Source organism: Chrysochloris asiatica, unplaced genomic scaffold (genome assembly GCF_000296735.1).
Source record: "Chrysochloris asiatica unplaced genomic scaffold, ChrAsi1.0 scaffold00607, whole genome shotgun sequence".
NCBI classification, from domain to species: Eukaryota; Metazoa; Chordata; class Mammalia; order Afrosoricida; family Chrysochloridae; genus Chrysochloris; species Chrysochloris asiatica.
This window is the reverse complement of record NW_006409125.1, coordinates 238,141-246,062: the sequence shown is the minus strand read 5'-3', so window position 1 is coordinate 246,062 and position 7,922 is coordinate 238,141. Positions and strand designations below refer to the sequence as shown.

The 7,922-nt window shown below is 45.2% G+C and overlaps 1 pseudogene; it reads right to left on the bottom strand.

Moving 5' to 3' along the window:
• Positions 1-5,943, bottom strand: part of LOC102842219 — a 17,104-nt pseudogene extending 11,161 nt beyond the window's left edge.
• Between the last annotated feature and the right edge of the window lie 1,979 nt (positions 5,944-7,922).

Genomic DNA, 7,922 nt, shown 5'->3' with positions numbered 1-7,922 from the left:
AAAAAAAAAAAAACTGAATGAGAGGCCATATACTGATTTCCCTCCACATACGCAGCCTGGTTGGGCTGGGTCTTCCTGCTCAGAACCAGATGTCTTTACCCGTACTCCTACCTTCCTGGCTGGATCCTCTAATGCTCATCTTACTGCTCTTTTCCAGCCCTGACACACCACCACCCTGGCCCCTGGGATACCTCAGCTGCCTCTGTCTACAGTTTTTGTCTTCTTCCACCTGGGAGTTCAAGGCAGAAATTCGGTCATTGCACTTCTGCAACATGGTGTGCTTCCTATGAAGGAACAATGCAGACCTCAGGAGGACAGGGCTGGGGTGGGTGGATGGGTAGGTGACATGAAATGCTTTTGCTTCCTGCTGTTGAGTGCTCTGTGAAGACCACCCCCCTATCCCATCTGACACCAGCTTGTGCATCTAGTGGTTTTGTGAAATGGGTGCTGCAGGCCTGGCTCTGAGCCCTGGCTATGCTACTCACTGTTACTGGGTCCCACTGTGTTCCCTCCCACATTCTTTCCCTGTAATGTGGTAGGGGTGGTGAGGGGGGGTAACATGAGTACCCGCCTCCTAGAAATTTATTACGAAGATTAGGGAAATCACCAAGGGCATGGTTGAGTCCATATGCACAAATACATACCTTGTCATCAGATTTTCCCAACTCCAATTTGCCAGTTCCAATTTTGAGGCCTCTGGTCCTAAAAATGAGATAGATGAGCATTCCAGAGATAGAGATATGAATGGATAATTAGTTGGATGAATGGAATGTTAATGGGTGAATGGAGAGAGATGGATGTTTGGATGGATGATGAGTGGGTAGATGGATGGATGGATGGCCAGGAGCATGGTTAGATGACTAAATGACGAGACAGATGAGTGTATAGGCAGCTGAATAGAAGAATGAAAGGCACAGAATAAAATCCAGCTGAAGGAATTTAGTGAACAAACTAGCAAATGAATGATTATATTAGTATGTGAGAGAATTGTACTTAGCACCATGGTCTGAGGTTGGAAGATTACTGTCTGGCGTCTTCAATTTACTGAAGAGTGTGAGGACTGTGTATGTGAGATTTGCCACCATGGCATTCTCTACTGTCCCAGAATTCAGGGACAGGGAGCTGGGAAGGGGAGACAGGGCAAGGCACCAGAACTACCTCTTACCTCTGTGTCTCACTGTCTTTCTCATCACAGTGCAGCCTCAGGATCCTCAATGGCTCTGCAGGGGAAGAGCCATGGGGGCCATGAGAGGTCATCAAAGGCACTGAATTTAAGAAAGATCATAGTCAGATCATGTCACGTATTGTGGGCAATGGCCTGGATGTTATTGTTTACTACAAGTCTGGTGAAGACATAGGAGGGATGCAGCCCAACTTCAGGTTCATAAGGTTTCTGTGCTGTGGCATGAGTGGGCTTCTGTGGGGCATCAATGGAGAATGAGCAACTAGAAATACCTTGCTTTTTGGTTAAGGTCTCCTCCAGGCATACTTTCTCTCAATTCACTGGAAAACAGTGAAACATTCAGGCATCAGGGACAGAGTGTGCCCAAAGACACATAGGTTTTTCCACAATCCATAATGTGGACACCCTGAGGCAAGCCCACCTTTTCCATAAGCACCCAAGGACCCTGACATTTACAAATGGTGGTTTGAAAATTCTGCAGAAAGCACATGCTTTCACTAGGGGAGGCAGAAATAAAGACATCATATAGTGGGATAGGGCTATAAAGGAAATGCCAACAGTGAGGGGGAATGTGACTAGATAGAAGCACAGTGCAGTCTTCAGGTGGGACAACTAGGTAAGGTGTCTCTAAGAGGTGATATTAGAGTTGGTCACATAAGGCAGTGGGAATCTGTCTGCAGTCTCTAGGGGAAGAGTGCCCCACACACAGGGAGGCAAGAGCTATTTGAAGGGTATCTCAGGAAGAACCTCACCAGCAGAGTAGGAGATTGTCGAAGCTAGAGCCAAAGGGGGCATGGAAGTCCATTGGGTCTTATGGGGTATGGTGAGGACTCTGAGTGTCTGGAAGATTGGGTTCAGGGGTCAGGAGGTATTGTAGGGAGCCCTGGGTATCCCCAGCACATACCTGAGTCTAGTTCCATCTGCAGGGCCTCCCAGAGGGCCTGGTTCTCTTCCAGCTCTTCACTGGCTTTCTTTTTGGCTGGGCCAAAGATAGGAGGACAGACACTATGTGAGTGAAGATGCCTGTCTTGCTCTCCCTTGCAAACCTACAGGAGCCTAAACTGCAGAACAACAGAGGCCCTTTCAGGACCTAGGACCTTTTTGTTGAACTTTGCTGCCAGCAGCGCGAGCATCACAACAAGCATGTGTCTGGACAGTATCACAGGTTCCCATACATAGCTTAATGCTTTGCTGCCAGTCTTGAAATTCTTAGTAATCTTTTAACAAGGGGCCCAGATCTTCCTTTCCCACTGGGCCTTGCAAACCATGTGACTGATATTGGCTGGCAGCTGCAGTGGAGGTCCTTGAGCTCGCCTTGTTGAAACTCCTCAATCCAGTTAATCAGCACTTCTACCAGAGGTTCCAGGCTTCCAGCTACAGAGGCAAAAAAAAAAAAAAAAGACAACTGAACTGGACATAATAGGACTGACTCTCTAGAACAGGCAGAGGTGGGGTGGGCAAATGACAAAGCAGCTGAATTTAATTCTCAGTTCAATAGAAGCCAAATGTGTGACAAGGGGGTTGGGATAAAGTTTGGGGGAAATTTTTTTTGCCTTCTATTCCTTTATAAATTTAAACCATGAGGCCATGTTATTAGCTCAAAGATTTAAAATCCAAGTGAACGAGATCATTCCCCATGCTATGAATTGTGGGGCTGACAACTGTACCTACACCTGCCTGACCCCAAACCCCAGGAAGAGTCTCAGACACAGAGGAGACTGTGACCTTTCTGAAGCTTTTTCATCATTTCCATCAAGTGTTAAATTTTCTTTGAGGACTTGGTTTGCCCTGTGGAAACAAAATCAAACTCTCAGAATCAGTAAGTATGAAAGGCTGGGTTAGATTACTGAGGTGTGGGGTGAGATGAGCTAAGGGAAGTCTCCAACCAGACTGCTGCCCCATTCCTTGTCCTGAAGTAGCTAGCTTTTTTCCAAAGGGTAAAACGATACCACCGTTATGACCCTTAATAAAACTCAACGGCAGAAGGGCATACCTTCATTACTGATGCTGTTCAAAGTTATGTCAACATTTGCCAAGGAAATAATAAAAGATATATAAAAACACAGTGTCACCCACTAAGGATTCTTGGTCAAAAAAACAAAAAGAAAGAAATCTTTATTTAAGCCTCTAAGTCTAAATGTCAATTCTGAGGAAATACAAGGACCCAAGAACATATGGGTATGTAGTGAAATGACATATGGAGATGTAATTAGCAACATGTTTGTTGGTGGTAGTGTTGGTGTGCTTATGAGTCAGTTCTGATTCATAGCGACCCTGCATAGGGTTTCTGAAGCTATAAATCTCTACAGGAGCAGAAAGCTTCATCTTTCTCCTGTGGGACAGCTGGTAGTTTTGAACAGCTGACCTTGAGGTTAGCAACCTGATTCGTAATCATTATGCTACCAGAGCTGTTGTTAAGTGCTGTCAACTCAGCTCCATTTCATAGCGACCTGACACACAACAGAACAAAACACTACCTAGTCTTATACTATCCGCATTTATTGTAATGATTGTGCCCATTGTTGCAGCCACTGTCAATCGTTTCATTGGGGGTCTTCCTTTTGGTCGATAACCCCATACTTTACCAAGCATGATGTCCTTTTCCAGGAACTATTCCTTCCTGTTGTCTAAAGTATATGAGATGAAGTCACACAATCCCTGTTTCTTAGGGGCATATGGCTGTATTTCTTCCAACACAGATTTCTCTGTTCTTCTGGAAGTATATGGTATATTCAATATTGTGTACATGATCGTCATGAGCAAAATTAATTGTTCTGGAATTCCCATTCTTCACAATGTTATCCATTGTCTGTTATGGTCAACACAGCCAAATGTCTTTGCATAGTCAATAAGGCACAAGTAAACATCTTTCTGGTATTCTCTGCTTTTAGCCAAGACCTCCTGATGTCAGTAATCATATCCTTTGTTCCACATCCTTTTCTAAATCTGACTTGAATTTTTGGAAACTCCCTGTGTATGTGCTGCTGGAACCATTTTTTTGAAATATCTTTAGCAAAATTTTACCTACAAATGCTATCAATGATACTGTTCAATAATTTCCTCATTCTTTGAAACACCTTTCTTTAGAAAGGGCATCAATATGGATCTCTTCCAACCAGTTGGCCAGTTAGCTGTCTACTAAATCTCTTGGTATAGATGAGTGACTGTCTCCAGTTTGTTGAAACATTTCCATTTGTATTCCATCAATTCCTGAAGCCTTGATTTTTGGCCAATGCTTCAGTGCAGCTTGGACTGCCTTCAATACCATCAGTTCTTGATAATCAGATTTATCTCTTGAAAAGATTGAACACTGACCAGTTCTTTTTGGTACAGCGACTCTGATTATTCCTTCTATCTTCTTTCAATGGTTCCCTCCTGCATCATTCAATGTTTTGGAGATTACAGTAGGCACTTCAATTCATTTTTCTTTTTGTCCTTAGTGTGTCAAGTCCTGCTGTAAGTGATTTGCCTGTGTAAACTTGTGTCGCTGCTCAACAGTTTGGTTGGTACAGGTGGGTCTGAGGCAACCAACATGTGCACCAATGAGAACATTTTTATGGTTACAGTTCATACACACAGTTTTAGAAATGTTTACACTCTCTGTCTTGTTGGCTTCGATTCCTGAATTCCAGTATAATGTGATGGAGTTGCGAGCCCCCCTCTCCTTGGCGGCAGGAGAGCGATGCTAGGTTCCGGGATGGCTCTGAGACCACAAGGAAGAAGGGGTGTGTACTGGCTGTAGGATGAGGGAACTTCAGCTATGGATTCCCTGGAGTGTGTACTTCAGGGGAAATGGCCCTTTTGTTTGTTTGGAAATTCTTATGAGCCCCACCTGAAACACCTCATCAAAAACTCGATGGAAGAAACATTGTGTGAATAAAATTAATCCAATGTAGGTCAACTATCAACACTCACAGAAGCAGCAGTCAAGAAATCAGACGTATTGCTTAGGCAAATCTGCTGCACAAGACCTTTTTTAAGTGTTGAAGAACAAAGATGTCAGCTTGAGGACTAAGGTGCGCCTGACCCAAGCCATGGTATTTACAACAACCTCATATGCATGCAAAAGCTGGACAGTGAGTAAGGAAGACCATAGAAGAATTGATGCTTTTGAGTTATGGTGTTGGAGGAGAATATTCAAAGTGTCATGGGCTGCCCATAGAACCAATAGATCTGTGTCAGAAGAAGAACAGCCAGAGTGCTTCTTGGAGAGAGACCAAGATGGCCAAACTTCGTCTCTCAGACCTCGGACATATTGTCAAGAGGGACCAATCACTGGAGAAGGGTACCATGTTTGGTAAGGTGGAGGGTCAGAGAAAAAGAGGAAGACCCCCAACGAGATGGATTGGCCAAGTGGCAGCATCGATGGACTCAAGTGCGGCAACGGTAGTGAGGTTGGCCCAGGATCAGGCAGTGTTTCGTTCTGCTATGCATAAGGTCTCTATAGGTCGGTGCCAACTCGATGGCACCTACCAACAACAACAACAAGGTGTTGGGTATCTTCCTCTCTGCAGAAGAATCCAAGGTTTTATAATAAAGAGTCGTTTTCAGTCACTTCCATCCCCAAGAAAACACCGCCCGCCCCTGGCTCCACGCACCCTACGGGGCTGGGGGGACCTCTCAGGCGCACCTCAAGCCTTCTCTAGCACAGCTCCAGAGGAGACGACCCCCTTCGCCCTCCCACCACTACCTCCGCCCTTTTCGGACTGCTCCATGGCTCCTGCAGGTTCCGCATTCGAAGGCCCCGGCCTTCCCGCCATTTCCTCTTAGTTCTGAGGTGCTGCTGCTTTCCGAACTTCAACCAGTGATTTGACCAAACCTCGCCTGGTGCAGGACTCTGTAGCACGTACACTAATTAGCTGCCATTGCCTCAAAGGTGAGGATGGGAGGTTGGGTTAATAGTTCCAGTTGCGCAAGCCTGCGTAAGAAGCCTGACCCGTTTGCCTGGCAACTATAACGCATGCGTAAAGCCTGGAGGTCGACAAAATCAGTTTTGACTAGACCAGGACAGAGTGTAGCCTTCTAGGCTTGCTATTGGTCAGTTCAGGAGCCAATATTCTGCACATGTGTAAAGCTTCGTGAGGCAATCTCTAATATTGCCTCTTTGGCTCTGCGTAGGGGTAGGAATTGGAACTGCTCTCAGAGACTGGGACTAGTGCGGATGGCTCTGAAGCAGGTTGTGGGGACACCGCCCATCTTCTAATAGAGACTCCCAGAGACAAAGGGAAACAAGGAAAGAACTACAGAGCTCTGTGTGTGTGTGTGTGTGTGTGTGTGTGTGTGTGTGTGTGTGTGTGAAAGAGAATACACTAACATAGGAAAGGAGTAAATACTCTCAGGGGCCGCCCCTATCAATGAGGGAGGATCTTGGAGCCACTCCCATACACAGAGTGCCCACCAGAATCCCCTACAAGCCCTTGGTTCTCCTGCAGGTTGTGTCGTGCTCTGAGGAGGTTCCTTCTCCCCAGGACTGCTGCGCCCATGCCCTGGAATCCATGGGCACAGGCCACACGTTGAGACCAAAAACTCCCCTGCAACCACATTGGGCGGTGTGGGCAGGCCGGGGAGCAGGCAGGACTGTGTTGTTCTGACCTTTCTGCAGGGTAAGAGGAGATGCTTGCCGAATCCCCCGGGGCAGAGAGTCCCTTTCAGCTACTGTATTGGAGGCAGTGTTTGAGAATGTTCCAGAGCTTAAGAGATCATTCCTTCTGGCCCCCATGGCAGGCCATGCAGGAACGCTTCCAAAGGTCCCTAGCCTTCTGATCCACTGCTGGCCAGGCGTAGTGACCCACTAATGCTGTCCTACGAGCGAGTCAGCAGGCTGGGAAGCAGAAGCTAGAGGGCCAGGACTGGGTGACGGTTTGTGGAATCAGGAGGAGCAGCCAGCAGGTGGACCACCAGGTAGCCCTGATAGAGGCAAAGCGGGTGTCTCCATCTATGTATGGCATCAGAACCAGACTGTCCTCAAGACAGTCCTAAAGGGGGACCTGACCCTGTGCCACTTTGCACTTCACCAGACTCCCCCCTTGGGCCCACCTCTGTTAAGCCCTCGATTAGACTCCATTTCATCTGGGTCCATGGGACCAAGATCATTAAATGAATGCATCAATCAGTTAAACAAAGCAATAGATGCATAAAAATAATTAGCTCATTGATACATAAAACAAACACAAGTGATAGTAATAATTAGTATGACTACAAATAAAAAATGAAATAGGTAAATTCCAAAATAAGTTTAAAATAGACACCTGTTTCCCAAAAGATTATGGGGAAAAAATAACCCAAACCTATGGGGCAGTTATTCACTGTCAAATGGGATTTCTATGAGTTGACAGCAACAGTCTGAGATGGACTTATCCAATATTAAACTAAATGCTTTCAGATTTCAAATTTCAACAAATATTTTCAATTCATATTGATTTATTATCTTGCATCTTGTCTCATTAAAAAGGTAAGTAAGAAAGGAAAGACAAAATTGGATGCCAGAAAAGATTTTAAATTTGCTTGTAAATGTAAAACAGCGAAAGGGAAAAATGATGAGGTTAAAAAAAAAAGGTGACTAGCAGATTTTGAAGGGTGGTGCAGGAAGATAAAGTATTATAATGAAATGAGTAAAGATGTGGAATTACTTTTTTGTTAAAAAAAAAAAAAGAATATGTGTAGCATTTCTGAAGTTTAAACAACTGAAGAAAAATTCAAGGCGGAAGTTGCGTTATTGAAAGATGAAAGAAGCATCAAA